General features: G+C 37.0%; 1 protein-coding gene and 1 long non-coding RNA gene across 5 annotated transcripts in view; one reads left to right on the forward strand and one right to left on the reverse strand.

Annotated features, from left to right (window-relative positions):
* Positions 1–2,140, reverse strand: part of NIPBL (NIPBL cohesin loading factor) — a 192,180-nt gene extending 190,040 nt beyond the window's left edge. For 3 of the 4 annotated variants that reach the window (XM_033421259.2, XM_033421256.2, XM_033421257.2), the window contains exon 1: positions 1,724–2,059. The gene's annotated coding sequence lies outside the window, so the exon portion shown is untranslated. Of the gene's footprint in view, positions 1–1,723 lie in introns of all 4 variants that reach the window. The other variant, XM_004265995.4, reaches the window with a different exon arrangement.
* LOC125964125 (uncharacterized) lies at positions 2,141–10,915 on the forward strand. The gene is made up of 2 exons (XR_007476821.1): positions 2,141–3,225; positions 8,342–10,915. It is a non-coding gene; the product is annotated as an uncharacterized LOC125964125 (long non-coding RNA).
* Positions 10,916–19,894: the final 8,979 nt, after the last annotated feature.

Genomic DNA, 19,894 nt, shown 5'->3' on the forward strand with positions numbered 1-19,894 from the left:
ATTAGTGGGAGGGAGGGAGGCCGGGATTGGGGCTCAGCAGGAGCTTCAGGCTTTTTAAAATTCAAACTGCTCCCTGACCAATACAAATCACGGACACGCTACTGACTACTACACGGATTTATAGCATTAAAAACATGCCTCGTACGTGACAGCTATATTAACTTCACTCTTTTTAACATTTATCCATACGTTTGCAGGAAATCTGGAACAATTTATTTTAAGCAGAGGGCCAAACTCAAGAACAACCTTCAGAAAAGTTACTTCTACAATGACAATAATAATTCAATGAGACACAAAAAATTCGAACCAATGTTAACACCCACTAATAAAACAAGGGACTTTTTTGATCAGTGTTGCTTCATTTTAAGCAATGAAAGGTTTCCTTCAGTGACTATGAGACAAAGTATCAAAACAGTCTAACCCAGGTACATTTATTTTTCTGTGCAACTTGTATGGCTGAGGACTTTTAAACTGGTTTTTCCTTTATGCCAACCTACATTACCAACGCCTCCATAAGCAAGACCTAAACACTTAACTTATTTGTGAATAGAATTTAAGATAGAACTGACCTTTTTCTCCAGCATTTACAGATACATTTGACCTATTAAAATGACACCTCTCTCATTACACAGTCAAACATCATGGGCACAAACAGCCAATGACAATCCTGGGACCTCAAGAAGATCTGCCCTGACATGAAAGGATGGCACCTTCTACATTTTTTTTTAACCTCCCAGGGATTTTAAGCATAACTTAATTTCCATCCTTCTAAAGAAAATTGGTTGTACCTGTATCTCAGCACAATTCTCAGAACATTTAAAAAATCTTTTTTAAGCTTCTACACGTTTAGATCAGGAAGTACCTAAGTGTGTTATGTATAATCGTTTAAAACTGTCCTTATACAACGCACACAAATATAAAGTGGCAGGGTAAACCTGTCAAGTACTTTATACTTGTCTTTGAATAAAAAGTCCATGTGCAACACACTGTCAAACAGCAACATAAAAGCTCTTTGCGTGGGTGGGGGTCATATGCAGTTGTCTACCACACTACGGGTTCCTATATGAAATATTCATGTGGACGACTTAATTCTTTTTAAAAAGAAAATGAGTCTTTATTAACTTTCCAACGTCCAAACAAGTTTTACACAGGAAAAGAATTACCACTGGATCCGTGTCTGAGTATTTACATTTGTCTCACTAACTGAAACTACTTCCTCCCTTCATGGGGTCACAGGGGGAAGAAGGGGGGTTGTTTGTTTCACTGGGACGTTCCCCACTCCCGGACCAGGAAAGTTGTAAATATGGGGACGGTCAGGGCACATTTGCTGTTAGTTGTATTGTTTCCGCCTCCTCACTAGCTACGGCTCTTCTCCCGGGCAAGGCCTGTCACCGACCAGCAGTAGCTCCGCTCAGCCCGAAGCTCTCCTAATCCCCGAGCTCAAGTAGATTCCGCTGGCCCGCGGCCTGCACTCTCCGCCGGGCCTACGCCTCCCCGGCCGCCCGGCAGGAGCCCAGTCCCCGCCACCGGAGCCGGCCGGGAGAGGGTACCAAACCACCGCCACCCAGGGCGGCTGCCACCAGAGAGGAGCGAACTCTAGACTCGCCCGTGGAGGAGACCTGGGGCCGCTAAGGAAACGGCGGGGAGGGGAGCGAGGAGTAGAGACGCTGAGGACCTGGCGCCGCCGCCGCCGCCGCCGCCGAAATAAAGAGCAGGAATTTACCTGGGCGAATCGGCGTCTGAATCCAAGGGGAGGCCGAGGCCGCTGTGGCGAGAGACTATAATCCGGGCCGGGAGGGGGGGTGGCTACGGCTCCTCTTCCGTCTCCTCAGTGCGGGGAACATGTAGAGCCGGGGGGAGACCAGCCGAGAAGACAAATCGCTGCTTCTTCTTCCTCCTCCTCCTCCTTCTCCCACATAGAAACACTCACAAACACCCGACCGGGGGCCCGAGCTACCGGGGGGGCATCGCCGCCGGCCCGGGAACCAATCCTCCAGTCGGCGGGGGCGTCCCTCCCTGCGGCTTGGTGGTGTCGGGTGAGTCGGTACCGACGGAGGGAGGGGGGGGAGGGCGGGGGGGGAAGGAGCCCTGTGTGTGTGTCTCTCTCGTTTCGTCTCTCCCTCTCAGAACAAAATGCCGACCGGAAGTGCAGCTGCAGGAATGACTCCCTCCGCCGGCGCCAAACACTAACAACCACCCCCTCTTCCCCACTCCACTTCCGCCACCGCCGCGCCGCCGCCGCCACTCCGGTTCGCGTCTTCGGCTGCGCTGCACCGCACTGCCCGCTCCGCTCCGCTCCGCACCGCACCCGGGGCCGGGCGGCGGCCGGCAGCAAGGCGGCGGCGGCTCTCCTCTGCGCCTTTCTCCTCAGGGCGGCTGTGGATGTTGCCTTTTAGTGTCGATCCTGCGGAGCGGCGTTTTCGCTGCGGCACGGGCGGGCCGGGTCTTCCCGGTCTTTATTTTCCTGGAAACCGACCGGAGCGGGGCCCGAGTTCGGTGGTGGTAGCGTGCGTGGGGGGCGCTCAGGCCCGGACCGTCTCGCAGCCCGCGCACGCCGCCCCAACTGTTCGTCTTTAGCTCTCGGGAGCCGAGCTCGGGGCGGCCGCGTAGAGGACGCCCGCGATCCGACGGCGACCGAGCATTTTTTAAATGGTGTCCCTGCAGCCGGGTGGATGGATGTATCGTATTGTACACCTTTCTCTCCTTTTGAGAGGCCAGACTTTACGCCAGTCTCTGCATTATTTCTGAGGAGTGAGAACGCAACGCGTGGAGGAGACGAAGATTCTCAGCTGGATTGAAATGGAACCATGTTTGTGATGCATATATTTCTGGAAATATGTGGTCTTTTCTGGTCTTGCATTTTGTTGCCTGTGGTTTTGGCTCTTGCCTAGCAGTCGGGAGAAGGGCCTATAGGCGACGCTGTTCGAGCGAGGAGCCAGTCCGCGCCCCCCTCTAGTTGTGGGTGGAGCCGAGCACGCGGGGAGAGCCGGCGGAGTGCGGGCCGCGGGGGGGCCTGGGGCCAGACGATTTCAGACTTCGTTTTCCTTTACGTTCGAAACAGTGAGGTACTGGCCAAGGCTGGAGTACAAATGTGATTGTGTGTACAGTTCCAAGCCTCCTGTAGTCTCTGACTGAAACACGTGAAATAACTTTACCGTACAGGTCACTATTAAGTTTACTTCTGTACATTAAAAGGGGGCTATTCTTCAGGTAAAAAGTGCATAGGTAAGCTAATTTTACTCAAACGGGACGAAATCTGTGTTATATTTTCATGAGTTTACTTAAATGGTATGTTAATTATATATGCATATGTACCGGTACGCTTAAATAGGAAAATTTTCCCCACAGGTTATTCCTTTTGCCTCACATCACTCGAAGGACTAAATCAGATCTTGTCACTCCTTGACTCTAGACCCTGCCATTGTTTAGCTGGGAGTAAAAGCCAAAGCCTTGACCGCGGCCTAAAGGCGGTGCGCGCGGTGGGGCCGGGGGAGGCTTCCTCGGCCGCCTTGCATGCAGGACGTCTGTCCTGGCTTTTCCTTCGGCCAGGCTCTTTCCCCCAAGGACCACAGAGTTTGCTGCCTCACCTTCAGGATTTTGCGCAACTGTGTCCTCGGGGCTCCGTGGCCACTCTTTAAACTGCTAGTTCCCGGTACCTTTTCCCCATTTTTATTCTTCAGGCGTTCTACATATCTTACATGTTTATCTCGTTATCTGTTTTAACCAATAGAATAACGTAGACTCTAGGAGGGCGAGGTTTTTTTTTTTCTCCACTGTTGTTTTGTGGAGAAAATAATTCCTGACACACAGCAGATGCTTAATATTTGGTTAATGAATGAATGACGATTGTAAGGGCCCTGACCCCACCCACACAATACACCAGTTTCTGAACTCTGTCCCTTACATATGTATATACTTACACACTACAGAGAACTTTATGAAAGATTTGTGGGGAAAAAAAAAAAACCTAGGGAAAAAAATGCAAGTTTATTACAAAGTTCTAGGAAACGGTACTACTTGTAGACATTGAAAGTCGTCCACAACAACACCAGAAGCCCACAAACTGTGATAATTATTTGTTTTGGGGTTTCTGTAAATGGGCTTGCTAGAGGACAGTGCATTATTGGATTATATAATCGTATGCATATTGGGGCAGTTAGCTTTGCTCTCTTCCTGAATGACAACCTGCGTTCTTCATCCAGTCTGTCCTCTTTCTTGCAAAATCGTTTAATCATTTAATCACTAAATTAAAGTCTGAAAATTTGGTTGGTTTAGCACAAACCCAGCACTACTGTAAAAGTTCATTCAGCAAGTATCTATCGGGCACAAAATGTGTGCCCGGCACAAAGATTCAAAAGGTGCTGTGTTTCTGAGGCTTAAAGGACCACATATGGCTACTTTGGTTACTACTCAATTATGCTGTCAAGCAAAGCCAACGCTAGTGAGATTTATTTTTACAGTTTCCTTCTGAAGAAAAGGTTCAGTGAATGCTGAGGTCAGGCTTAGTGTGGATATTTTAATCCACCTCTTAGTTTGCTGTTCATTTACATTTACTTACTTTATGATAAGCACCAGGTATACCAATAAATTGATAAATGATTTTTGAAAACTGAAACAAATTGAGAATTTTTATTTTCTAGTGGTTGGATAAACAGGGCTTTTAAATTAAAATACAAATGCCAGGAAACTAACAACTATGCTATAAGCCTTTGGCAGTGATATTACAAATAATCATATTTCATGTATGGAATTTTTGGACAAGAAAGGGTATTTTATAACCATTAATACAATTAATTAGACACTGATTAGTAAATCCGCTTGTTCATTATAAGTGTACCTTTTAATCTTAAAGAATAGCTTTAATATATAGATGGTTTAGAATATGTTTTTTGTTCATTTTCAAAATACTAATATTTCAGTTTGCTTAGAGAAGCACCATTATCTTCTTATATACTTCCTTAAATGTTACTGGTAAGCTGATAATTTTGCATGTCCAGGTAACGAAATTCTTGGCATTATTGTAGCATTTAATTTAAAATTTTAGATATTTTTTAGTTTCTTCTCTCATTTATTAAGGACTTAACTAGGTGCTATAATTAGCTTTACAATAGGCACCTCCTAAACATTAGTGAATTAAAAATAGACAGGGTCCCTGCCTTTAAGTGTTTTAACTTGTATATAGTTTATACCAATTTTTTTCCAAATCATAGAATTAATGAAATTGTTTCAGTGCATATCAGGATATTTCTCCATTAAATCAAGTGTTTTGCTTGCCTAAATTTAAGTATCCAAGTTGAGATCTTGTGTAGACTATTAATATAATCTTAGTGTTTTCTCTATTTCATTGTTTCTTGGTGTTTGTTTTTTGGGGGTCTTTTTGCTTAATAATTATTTTCCTCACCACCATCTATTTATTTTGCTCTTACATTTTAAAACCTTTATGTCCAAAATCAGTTGATTTATGGTGGGCTTATGTTTCATTGTTAGATCATTGATGTATCAATTCTTAGTTTGTAGGGTAGCCCAGTAAACCTTTAATCTGACCTAATATTGCCTCCTTGCTTTAAGAACTGGGTTGCACTACTCATTTTATTTGCCAAGGAGATTCCTGGATATTCCTGTATGTATTCTTGATCAATAAATGGCAAAAGATTTAATAAAATATTTTAAAATGGATTTTAAGTATTAACTACTGAATGTCATCAACAGGAATTGGTACAATTGGCAAATTATGAATTATTTTTATTGAAAATATTTTTCTTTAAGATAAATACAATTTGCCATAAAATGATAGGAATAAAAAATTTTAGAAAATAATTTTCTTCTCATTTTTTCTACCAGTTTTATCATTTGTTAGTGATAAAATTAACTTACAGGAACAGATTTTGAAAAAATAGACATGTAGTGTATATACGTTTCATAGATTATTTCAAACTACCAAAATTATTTCACATATCGGATAATTAAAGTTACTTTTAGGAATGTTTTTATCTTAAACTTTGACAAAGAATTATAGATGTTGATTTGAGGGTGAGCTACAAAAATATCAAATAGTCTGTAAATGTTTCTATTTCAAGTTCTCAAAGTAAATACCTTTATCAAATTTGTGATAGTGTTTATGAAGGTTATTCAGCATATCTTATCGATTTTTGTTAAGATGATAGAAATGAATTGTTTTTCCCCTGAATGACTTAGTTCATGTTGGCCTTGGAGAACAGGCTTTGTCTTTTCATGAATCCTTCTCGCCTCTAATTAAGGATTTTCTCTAAATTCATAGATTTTATTATTCATGCTATCCATTTATAATCCTGTGACTTTCCTATATTGTTGTTTATATTTTTGTGTAGCTATGCCTTATGTTCCTGGATCAAAGTGACTAGTTCTGTGTTATACTACATTGCAAGTTTCACTGTGCATTGCATTACTGTAGGGCCCTCAAAAAGTGCACTTCTGAAATATAAATTCAATATAAAATTATTTAGGGTCATTAAATCATCATGAAAGCCTCATCTTAATGGAACCTATGCATATGCTGAATGTGAACCAGAGAATTAAACTCTACACGCATTTTAATACTAAACTAATCTGGAACAACACTGTTTAAAAAAAGATTTTATCAATGAAGGAAAAATACAAAATCCATTAAAAACTTAACATCTAAAATAGGTATGAAGGGAGTGCTTATGATGCACATTTCAAAGCACCTCCTCTAGACCAGTGTTTTAAAACTGGGTCATGTACCATTATGGGTCATGAAATAAATTCAGTGGGTTGAGACTAGCGTTTTTTATTTGAAATAGAGGAAAGAATAGAAAATCTAAGAGTACATCACACATGGTAAAGTCTGTATTTATAAACATTCATTCCATTTATGTGTGTGCATGTGCTGGGTTACCTTGTAAAATATATTTTTTATTCTGGGTATAGGCCAGAAAATGTAGCGTTTTATCTACCGTTCAGATTTTCCTTTACTTCCCCCCTTAGAAAATGAAAAAGAAAAATGCTAGAAAGTTCTGATTGCCTATGAAATAGTGAGGAATTTTAGAGGAGGCACTAGGATATTTTAGAGAAGTTTGATATTGGTTACAGAAAGGTGATCTTAAGGTAAGAGGTAGGTAATAAACTATGTATCAATGGAAACATCAAATTTGGTTGAAGTTGTGAGAAGGAATTATTTTCCTAGTGGAGCTAAATTTGGTGTGTTTAGGTCCATAACTATTTTCTTACTGATTTGTTATAGCGCATTTTCTAATCTCAGATGCCCAATACAGCAGAATAATAAATAAAACGCAAAAATGTTTTTCTGTTTCTTCCCACCTTCCCTTCAATCTCAAAACAGATATTAACTAGTCATAGGAGTGCAAAGCAAACTGCTGCCTTCACAAAGTGATTATCATACGAACAAGTTATTCCCTGAAAATGAAACTCCTGAAAAATAACAAACTTTCAATAAGGTTTTTCTCTGGCCAAAGTAAATAATAATTTCTTAACTTTAAGTAAATAGTTAACTTTCATTTGCCATCTAGCTCATCTGTGTATTTAAATAAATGTACTTAAAACTGTGTGCAGAATTTAAAAGGGAAATTTTAAAATGAGAGAATTGTGTATAGAATTAAAAGGGAGGCAATATACTGTGATCAGTGGGATGAAAACTACCTACCAAACAGAAAATGCGAATTATGTTATACTGAAATGTTTTAATAAAATTTAGACATTTTGAAAAAGTTAAACATTTCATTACCATTTCATCTTATTTCAGTATAGATTTCAGTATTGTAATGTTGGTGAGCGTTAATGAAAGGTTTTTTTTCAGACATATGATACCAGCTCCCTTTTGATTATAGATGTTTAAGGCCTAGTTTGATTAAAACCTCAGCTAAACACAAAATTTTCTAGAGAACTGACATGAGAATCTCAAACTCAATTATTGAACCAAAGCTTATTCACCCCAAATACTTCACCAATACAAATATGTACCCTATTGAACTAAGAAAGGAATTATATTACTAACCAGCAGAGGGAGCCAAGTCAGTCCTGAAAGATAGGAGTGTAAAGAAAGACCACATGACTTCCTGTTGTGAGTTTGTTGTGGCAGCTGTTCAGTTTAGTCTACCAAAAAGCCAAGTAGAAGGCTAAGAAGGCTACCAATGTATCAGATGTGGATAGGGTGACAATTCTGTCAAAATTACGTTGCAGGAAGCAAACTGAAAGGAAACACTTACGCTTAAGTTAAGGGCAGCCTTGCGAAGAATGTGTAGCATAAAAGAGAATTCTTTAAAAACATGTTAAAAACTAAATGAGTAAAATACGCAAACTAACATTGGTTTTCTTTCTACTATAGGTGGTGAAACTTAGGTGGATCAGAACAAAGCAAAGCTTATTAACCATTAAGCAGAAGCAATTCAAGTAGAAATATAAAAGTGGAAATGTCTCAGTATTATAACCTAAGATGGAAAACCAAAGAAAATAGTACCTAGGGCCATGATGAATTACTCACTAGATGTAACAGTAAACCATTTCTTAATAATTCCATTTTTATTGAAAGCTGAAATTAGTCTCTAATAGGCACATTATAAAATGATCAAGTTGGCAGAAATAGATTGATCTTACATTAAAATTGTATGTACTTTGATAATCTAAAAAACAAAGGATAAATTTTAATAAAGAATGATTACAGTGAATTAATATGAGGTGATTTTTCACTTTAAAAATAAAAAATAGAATTGTTTCCATTACCCTTTATAAACAAAACAAAAAGTAATACCTTGATTTGTGACATGTTTGGAGGAATATAGTAGCTAAATGACAGTTGTACTGTCAGCTTATTTAATATATTCTAAGTACCTCAAAATCTCCGATAGAATGATTATTCGAAGTAAAATTGTAAGAGCTGGGTGTTAGCTAACTGTATTAAAATTAAAAAATTTAAAGGCCCAAACAATTTTAGTTTAATAAACTAAATAATGGTAGTCTAGCCGCTTACTCATTGTAAGGTTTGTGGAAACATACTGTCCAAAGCATAGAAGGACAATGGACTCAGGGAGATTTTAGCTATAGGTATATTTACTTATGTGTTTGTTCATTCTAAAAATATACTTCTTGAACACATACTATCTCCACAGGACATGGAGCATGTATTCATTCTTACATCTTGTTGAAAGATTTAATTTCATTAATATTATGTTAATAGTCATAGAAATTCAATATGCAGCCCATTGAATCCAAGGAGATGACACTTAGAAGCAAATCATTTAATATTGAGTACTAGAAGGTAGACTGTAAACCTCTGTAAGTTAGTTCTTTTATAATACTACATTATACTGACATTATATATTGTCATCTGGTGTCAAATCAGTTAATCACAGCAATAATATCCAATAAGTAAAATTCATCTAACAGCAGCTGTAGAGACATTTTAGTGCCAAAAAAGAATTCAACCAGTATTACTACGAATTATGTGCTTCTTTTACACATAAGTTGCTATAAATATGGGCTATTAGAATTGCATAAACTGACTTCCCTGGTGGAGCAGTGGTTAAGAATCCAACTGCCAATGCAGGGGATACGGGTTCTATCCCTGGTCTGGGAAGATCACACATGCTGCGGAGCAACTAAGCCCGTGAGCCACAACTAGTGAAGCCCGTGCTCCGCAACAAGAGAAGCCACTGCAATGAGAAGCCCGCGCACTGCAATGAAGAGTAGCCCCCACTCGCCACAACTAGAGAAAGCCTGCACGCAGCAATGAAGACCCAACACAGCCAAAAATAAATTAATTAATTTTTAAAAAGTGCATAAACAGCCTGACCTTTTAATTATATTTTAAATTTTGTTAGTGTTTTCACCCATGGAAAATGCTATACTGATCTTTTAAAAATTTCATTAATAAAGTGGCAATAGCTTTGCCATGAACCATTTTTTTATTGATAAGCATAATAATGGGTTAATTCATCAAAATTCAATAGAAACTATTAACTTTGTCACCAAAGTCAACATTTCAGAGTCTAAAATACGTAGTATGTTTTTCTGCTTTATCTAGTTTTTATTTAACATCTAAAGCTCTGTAAAGATAAAACCAGAGGAAGGAAAGAAAATAGCTCATACCTTATCTTATTCCAGAGTAGGGAATGGTGACAGATTAAGAAAAGCACCCAAACAGTGACTTCCAGTGAACAAAATGAGGTCTGAGTAAAGAATTTTGCTTTCCCTAAAAAAAATTAAATACAACATTTTAGTCAGGAATTTATACCCACACATGAATACTGTTTTTAACACTGCACTTGAGACATTTAAAATATTTTATTTTCTCTTTGAAAAAACAACACCAAAATCCAAATTGCTTTAGTAGTCATGTTTCTAGTTTATCATCTTCTTTTGGTCTTACACTGTTGAATTCTGCATCTCTTCTAAAGCACCTCTCTGGTGTAGCCTTCTCGCTATTGCCTTCTTCCTAATTCAGTCATCAACATTCATTAGCTTTCTCCAATATATTCAGCTGATCTCTCAAGATCATATCCAGACAAACTATGTAACTTTTGCTTTATGTAAGGAGAAATAGCTTATTATGAATTTAGAAGAGCTATAGTAGTACTTGACAATACTTTATATATGCAAATGTATTTTTAATTTGAAGAACTTACTGCACATCTTGTAGGCGTTATGTAAAAAATTTTAATGTCTATTTTGTTTTAGTTTAGAATTAATAATGATTTAATGTTTAATCTTGTGTTTACATTAAATATTTTGGGCTTAATTCTCCCTATAATATTCCTGTAAAAACATCATGGTTGTGAAATCTCGGTTTAAGAAATGCTCATCGGAAAACTGGTTTGAAATTATTTTGATTACAATGTAACTATTATATTCAGTATGGCAAGAGTTAAGTGTGACCTCTGAATAAATGTGCTTTTAATTCTGAGTATCAGAAGACAAGGTCTTCTTAAAGAAATTTTGAATTTGTATATGCAAAGTTAAGAGAGAAGTGTTTTTTACTTACATTTACAACATTTTTACTGTAGAGCCTTCATTTGACAAGCATGTACCCAGCACCTATCTACTGGAAACAGTAAATCCAAATGAATAGCCTTGTCTCTTTCTTCATACAACTCACAGCCAAGAGGACGACTAGATCAAATACCCTTAAAACAGTGAAATAAATGACTATGAGTTGTATCAAAAGTGCTATGAAAGTACTAAAGATACCTGGAGGTTTTGAGAAAAGCTTCACAGGAGAGGTAAAATTTGAACATTAGTAGAGGAGAAGTAATTTTCCAGGCAAAGAAAGACAGGAAGAAAGGAAATCAACCATTCTAAAGAGGGAGAGGAACATATAAAAAGGTATAAAATTGGGAGATTGGGATTGACACATACACACTACTATATATAAAATAGATAACTAATAAGGACCTACTGTATAGCACAGGGAACTCTACTCAATACTCTGTAATGACCTATATGGGAAAAGAATCTTAAAAAGAGTTGATATATGTATATGTATAACTGATTCACTTTGCTGTACAGCAGAAAGTAACGCAACATTGTAAATTAACTATACTCCAATAAAAATTTTTTAAAAAATAAAAAGGTATAGATGCATAAGAAAGTTCCTTGTATTTCATAATCTGAAAATTGGTTTGGTTAGAATGCAGGTTGGGTAAGGAGTCTGGGATCTGCTTACTCCAGTATAAAGTGTTTCGATTTTATCCCACACTCAACAGGTAAACATTAAAAAATTTTACACCCAAGATTATATGATAAAATTTGCATTTCAGAATCACTCTGCAAATTAACGTTAAAAAGTACCTATTGCATTAGAAAAAAAATAAAAGTGTGAACCTGCATGTTTCATACTATTTAGAAATATATTCTGAGTATTCATACTCTTTGTACTCATGCTCTTTGACACAGAACTTTCTCACTTGGACTCTTGATGTGGCTTTTTAAATTTCAATTAAAGCAGAAAGAAGCTTAGGAAACTGAATGAAGGAAAGATGCTATGTGAGGGAGCCTGGAGAAACGTGAATAAGAGAGCTAATGTAATTGTTCAAGTGAGACAATGAAGGCTGGGTTATGGGAGCATGGCTAGACAGATGGAGGTAGATTTGGAAGATAAACTAGAATTGAGGACTCCTTGAACCAATGAATGTGTAAAGTAAGATAAAGTGAGGAAGGGAGGACTCAAGGATCACTGACAATTCAGATTTAGTTCTTTAAAAGGGCTCTGGTGTCAATAAATGAGATAATACATACAAGAGAAAGTGCAGGCTGAGAGCAGAGAGGAGTAAGAATAAATTTGGGTTAAATTAAATCCGAGTTGCCTATTAGACTCCCAGTAAGAAATATCCAATAGGCAGCTGAAAATATGTGTGGATATTTGGGAGCTAGGGATAAAGACGTGAGAGTCATCTTCATATAGATGATAGTTGAAGCCACAGAGTTGAACCCAGGGAGAGTTTATAAAATGAGAAAGAGCCAAAGAATTATAAGGACTACGAAGGAAAAAGCAAGCTACCAAAGTCTGCTATGGTTTAATAATCCACCACTTTCCCCTAAAATATTTGAAAAGAACCCTTTTTATTTATAACACATTTAGTTAAATATTATAACAGATGCTTGGCTCTAAAATCAATAACCTATAAAATATTACCTAATCTTGGAAGTATTCAATTACTGTCTCTTTCTCTTACATTTTACTTGGAAATGGGAGAGTAAGAGAACAGAGGTTGCTTTCTTAAAAGAGAATAATAGAAAAGGTTAATGACATTTTATTTCTAAGAAGCAAATTCTTCTTAACATTATATAATATTTACAACCCAGATCTAGAAAGTTTAGCAACAGCGTCCAAACTTTCCAAGTAGTTTCTGCTATACTAGCCCCAAGTTGCCACTCCAGTCCAATCTGCAAGCCTATCTACCTGACTATTCTTGCTGTTTTCACTTAGATCATTCCTTCTTAACCCCTGTTTCTCCTACGACTAACCCTCTCATAATATCTATCTAGTCATCATTGGTTTCCACTGTCTCCATACATTTTGATTCTTCTAGTCAAGGGTAATATCACAGTCTTCGTTGTTCCTGCCACCTAATTTAGTAAGACAGAAAACTAGCATAACAGGGTTGAAATGAAGATTATGCAAACATAGCATAGTCTAGAGATATCCATTTTTTCAGTAGTGAAACACAACAATCAGAAATCCATAAGGCTTCCCTGGTGGCACAGTTGTTAAGAATCCGCCTACCAATGCAGGGGCCACAGGTTCGAGCCCCGGTCCGGGAAGATCCCACATGCTGCGGAGCACCTAAGTCCGTGTGCCACAACTACTGAGCCTGCACTCTAGAGCCCATGAGCCACAACTACTGAGCCCGGCTCCACAACTACTGAAGCCCATGCGCCTAGAGCCTGTGCTCCGCAATAAGAGAAGCCACCGCAATGAGAAGCAAGTGCACCACAACGAAGAGTGGCCCCCGCTTGCCGCAACTAGAGAAAACCCACGCACAGCAACGAAGACCCAACGCAGCCAAAAATAAATAATGATAAATAAAATTTTTTTTAATCTTAAAAAAGAAGAAATCCATATATCTCTGGGCCACATACATTTTAAATCATAACAATAATGGAATTATAATCTATTAACTTTTCAAAAGTATTTAGCTTTATAGTGTCCAAATAGTTTACTCAGCTTTCTTCATATAATAGTCCAATTATGGGCTAATTACTAGTCTTCAATCAATTTTTAAAAGTAAGTGAGAATATTATTATACATCAGATCAAACTGTGCTCTCAAGAACAAAGGGCTGTTCAAGAAATTGTACTGGGACACTGAGATAGCCACATGCAAAAGAATGGAGTTGGACCCTTACTTCATACCGTATGCAAAAATTAACTCAAAATGCATCAGCGACCTAAATGTAAGAGCAAAACGTATAAAACTCTTAGAAGAAAACACAGAGGGCAACCTTTATGACCTTGGATTTGGCAAAGGATTCTTAGATATGAGAAAAAAGCACAAGCAACCCCTCCCCCCCAAAAAAAGATAACTTGGATTTCAAAATTAAAAACTCTTGTGCTTCAAAAGACACAATCAAGAAAGAAAATGGGGAAAAAAAACCCCATAGAATGGGAAAAAGTACTTGCAAATCATATATCTGATAATGGATCTGTATCTAGAATATATAAAGAACCCTTACAACTCAATAATAAAATAACGAATAACTTGCTTTTAAAATGGGTAAAAGATCTGAGTAGATATTTCTCCAAAGAAGAAAAACAAATGGCCACTTAGCACATAAAAAGATGCTCAACATCATTAGTCACCAGAGAAATGCAAATCAAAACCACAATGAGATACTACTTCAAACCCACTAGGATTGCTAGAATAAAAAAGTCAGATAATCGGACTTCCCTGGTGGTCCAGTGGTTAAGACTACACCTTCCTTCCAATGCAGGGGTTGCAGTTTCGATCCCTGGTCGGGGAGCTAAAATCCCACTTGCCTTATGGCCAAAAAAACCAAAACATAAAACAGAAGCAATATTGTAACAAATTCAATAAAGACTTTAAAAATGGTCCACATCAAAAAAAAAATCTTAAAAAAAAAAGTCAGATAACAAGCATTGGCAAAGATGTGGAAATACTGGAACGCTTATACACTGCTGGTGGGAATGTAAAATAGTGCCGCTGCTTTGGGAAACAGTCTGGCAATTCCTCAAATGATTAGGCCTCTAGTTACCATATAACCTAGCAATTCTACTCTTAGGTATACCCAGGAGAAATGAAAACATATGTCCGCCCAGAAATTTGCACACAAATGTTTATAGTAGCATTATTCAGAATCACCAAATGGTGGAAACAACCTAAATGTCCACCAACTGGCAAAGGTGTAAACAAGATGTACTATATCCATACAATGGTGTATTACAGGGAAATCTATAGGGGCATAAAGTAAATTAGTAGTTGCTTAAGAGCTGTGGGTGTCAGGAATGAGTGAATGGGAAGGGTGATAGTTAAAGGGCATAGGGTTTCTTTCTTGTGGAGAAGAAAATATTCTAAAATTAACTGTGGAAATGATTGAACATATCTGTGAATATACTAAAAACCATTTAATTGAACACTTCAAGTGCGTGAATTTTATGGCATATGAATTCTATCTCAATAAAGATGCTAAAAATTATAAAAAAAAAACAAGGACTCTATACAGAGAGGACACATCTCAGTTTTCACTCCAGGTTTATATTACTGAAAGGGGCCCTCAGATTTGATTTCCATGGTTTCAGGAAAGGGAATATAATACACATTAACAGAGGTGGAAGACTCGTATATTGCAAGAATTTGGCCACAGAGCCAGAAATTTCATAAGAGTTACTTACGATGTATATATTCATCCTCAATATCCTAGAGATTCTAAGGGTTCTTCGTGGACATAGTTTGCTTTCAGCATAATCAGTACTTCTTTAAGTACAGCGACGTTACAAGGCAGAGGCTTAAAACATTCAAATACATCACTCTAAAGTCAGCTGCAGAAACAACGCATAATTCATGCTAATGAAAATTTGTGAATTTCTTTAGAAATCTTGATTTTATTTCTACTAAATAGCTCAGCAGTTCTACAAATTTTGTGATTCCATTTAGCACAAGGCAGTTCTGATATGGGACATGAATGCACACTCCAAGTAACATCTACCCACTCCCCATGTTCTGGTTTGAATATTAATAAGTATAGTTCTTTCACCAACTCATCAGTTCTTTTATTTTTTTCTCTGCAGTCTCAAGTTCAGTATATTCAGTTACCCTGCTTGCAATACCAAACAAAATATAATCATGTTAGCTATTTGGGCTCTATTATGCCCTGAATGTTTGTGTCCTTCACCAAAATGCGTATGTTGTAGCCCTGACTCTCAATATGATGGTATTAGGAGATAGGGCTTTTAGGATTAGATGAGGGCGTGAGGATACAGCCCCTCTTATGAGATTAGTGCCCATAACACCCCTCCCTTTCATCTCCCAGGCACCCCACCAATTCAGTCAACCACCAAATCTTCACTTTGTCTTCAAAGTACCTGCTGAAGCTGTCACTTCTCTGTCTCCAGTCTTAGTCACTAGTTATCATTGGTAGCCAGAAGTGATTGCCATCATTTCTCACCTGTTACTGCAATAGCTTACTTTCTGGGCTTCTGGCACCCACAATGACCCCCCTCCAACTCTTTCTCCTGCCGCCACAGCAATCTTTTGAAAACATAAATTTGATCATGTAAGCCTCCTGCTTAAAAATCTTTAAATGGTTCTCATTACTCTTAAGATAAAGATTAAAATTCTTAATGTGGAGCAAGGCTCTGCATAGTGTGCGCTTGCCTACCTTTCCAGCCTCATCTCACATTAATCTCTACCTTGCAATCTGTGCTTTAGGCACCCTGGCTCTCTTCCCAGTGCTTTGAATGATACCATGCTCCCTGCTGCCAAGGACCCCACAATTCCTTTCCTTTAGGGCACTAATATCAGTTTGCATTTATACATTTACTGGTATGATTATTTGATTTATGTCTGCCTTTACCACCTAAACTGTGAATTCCACTACAGCAGGGACCATGGCTGGTTTACCAGCACCTAACAGAATATATACTTGATAAACATTCACTGAATGAATAACTGAAAAATAAATGAATGAAAAAAAAAACTAGATGATCACATTCACTAAAATAAGTTACAGATAAAATTCTAAATTTTAAATGTAAAAACAAAACAGATCCACTTAAAAATTATACATTACTTGGGTAAATTAACAGAACTCAGGATGTGAACAGACTTTTTAAACAAGTATTTTGGGGCTTCCCTGGTGGTGCAGTGGTTGAGAGTCCGCCTGCCGATGCAGGGGACACGGGTTCGTGCCCCGGTCCGGGAAGATCCCACATGCCGTGGAACAGCTGGACCCGTGAGCCATGGCCGCTGAGCCTGCGCATCCAGAGCCTGTGCTCCGCAACGGGAAAGGCCACAACAGTGAGAGGCCCGCGTACAAAAAAAAAAAAAAATATATATATATATATATATATGTATATGTGTATATATATATATATATATATATAAAAACAAGTATTTTGGAGGAAATCATTAAAAAACAAAGCACTGCTTATAATATCAAAGATGTAAAAACTTAAATGTCTACCAATTGAATGTTATAAAAAGTATATATATTTTTTAAAAAATTAGATTCTAAGAGAATAAGCACATAATAGAGTATAAAAATCAGAGTATATATACGCATAAATATTATAATTCCAACTTTATAAGTTAAAAATTGATTAAGAGAAATATACCAAATGTTATCTCTGAAAGGTAGGCTTAAAAGTAATTTTCTTTCCCATACTTTTTTTTTTAAATACAAACTTTTTATCATTGACCAAGAACAACCAACCAAAGATACATACTTTTAATGTTATTTAAAAATTATCCTGAAATATTACTGAGTCTTGACAGATCATCTAAACTTTTATGGAATGAAGGATTTCTATGTTTATAATTAATTCAGAACTTAAAAGTGATTTAAATTACCCTGTTTACTTTTCTTAGACTAATAGAATTCTGAGACTAAAATATGACCAAAATTTTTTAAAATGGAGACTAAAGAAAATCCTCAATTAAATACTAAAAATCTCAATTCAATAGTTATTTAAAGAATTCACCATAATAATTATGCTCATAACAGAATTGCAAAGATGTGAACTTATTAATATAAAATATAATACATCATATCAAGCAATTAAATCAGAAAATATACAGGATCATCTCAACATGCCCAAATTGGTATTCATCATCCATCACATGTACAATCACTTGGAAAGCAAGACAGCAGGGATGAGAAATTATTCAATAAATGGTGCTATGAAAACTGACTGGACATCTGAAAAAATCTATTCAGTGTCTCACTCATTTCCACATACCAAATTCTACCGATTTCAAACAGGTAGAGTTGAAAATCAAGCAGTACAATATGGATTAATGGAACAGAATAGAGAACCCAGAAATACAGTCCACACACCTACAGTCAATTAATCTTTGACAAAGGATGCAAGAATATCCAATAGAGAAAAGAAAAGAAAGTATCTTCAGCAAGTGGTATTGGTAAAGCTAGACAGCCACATCAATGAAGTTAGAACACTCCCTCATACCATACACAAAAATAAACTCCAAATGGCTTACAGACTTAAATATAAGGACACCATAAAACTCCTAGAAGAGAACGTAGGTAAAACATTCTCTGACATAAATCGTACCGATGTTTTCTTAGATCAGTCTCCCACAGCAATATAAACAAAAGCAAAAATAAACAAATGGGACGTAATCAAGCTTATAAGCTTTTGCACAGCAAAGGAAACCATAAACAAAACAAAAAGACAACCTACGGACTGGGAGAAAATACTTGCAAATGATGTGACTGATGAGGGCTTAACTTCCAAAATATACAAACAGTTCATACAAATCAATAACAAAAAAAACAAACAACCCAACTGAAAAATGGGCAGAAGACATTTAGACAACTAGACATTTCTCCAAAGAAGACTTACAGATGGCCAATAGGCACATGAAAAGATGCTCATCATTGCTAATCATTATAGAAATGCAGATCAAAACTACAATGAGATACCACTTCACACCAGTCAGAATGGCCATCATTCAAAAGTCTACAAATAACATATGCTGGAGAAGGTGTGGAGAAAATGGAACCCTCTTACACTGTTGGTGGGAATGTAAATTGGTGCAGCCACTATGTAAAACAGTATGGAGGTTCCTCAAAAAACCAAAAATAGAACTACCATATAATCCAGCAATCCCACTCCTGGGCATATACCTGACAAAACTATTATTCAAAAAGATACATGCACCCCTATGTTCACAGCAGCACTATTTACAATAACCAAGACATGGAAACCTAAATGTCCATTGACAGATGAATGGATAAAGAAGATGTGGTACATATACACAATGGAATACTACTCAGCCATAAAAAAGAATGAAATAATGCCATTTGCAGGAACATGGATAGACCTAGAGATTATCCTACTAGTTGAAGTAAGTCAGACAAAGACAAATATCATACGATATCATTTATGTGGAATCTAAAATATGATACAAATGAACTTATTTACAAAACAGAAAAAGACTAACAAACATAGAAAACAAACTTATGGTTACCAAAATGGAAAGGGGGTGGGAGAGGGGAAAATTAGGAGTTTGAATTAGCAGATACAAACTACTATATATAAATAAATGAACAACAAGGTCTTACTGTATAGCACCGAGAACTATATTCAATGTCCCATAATAAACCATAAGGGAAAAGAATATGAAAAAGAATATATATATTTACGTATAACTGAATCACTTTGCTGTACACCAGAAACTAACACAACATTGTAAATCAAGCATACTTCAATAAAAAAAAAAAAAACAAGCAGTACGAATCTTGAAGAAAATATAAAGGTTTTATTCCAAATATTTTAATGAGGAAGAATTTCAAAACTAAAAAAAAAGTATGAAATTTTTTAAAAGAGAAAATATGGATAAATTAAATTATAATATTCATAATCATAGGCCAAAGAATCCAACATTTTTGGGATTAATGATCAAATATAATCTAAATTCTAAGTAGAAAATTTGTCCTTGTGGTATAAGCTAAGCAGACTTTTACAGTAAGTGATAAATCAGAGACTTTCTTCATTTGTTCCTTGGTAGTTTGTGCAGGACTTAATACATACATATCAATATGTTCTTAATATACCTACTCTTCTAAAAAAATATATCTTTTCCCTCAGCTACTCTTGTAGTTTCAGTAGCAACACAGTGCTTGGCTAGGCACTCAATAAATGTGTGTTGAATGAATGACCCCCAAATAACCACACTTCAATAAAA

This window comes from Orcinus orca, chromosome 3 (assembly GCF_937001465.1).
Source record: "Orcinus orca chromosome 3, mOrcOrc1.1, whole genome shotgun sequence".
NCBI classification, from domain to species: domain Eukaryota; kingdom Metazoa; phylum Chordata; class Mammalia; order Artiodactyla; family Delphinidae; genus Orcinus; species Orcinus orca.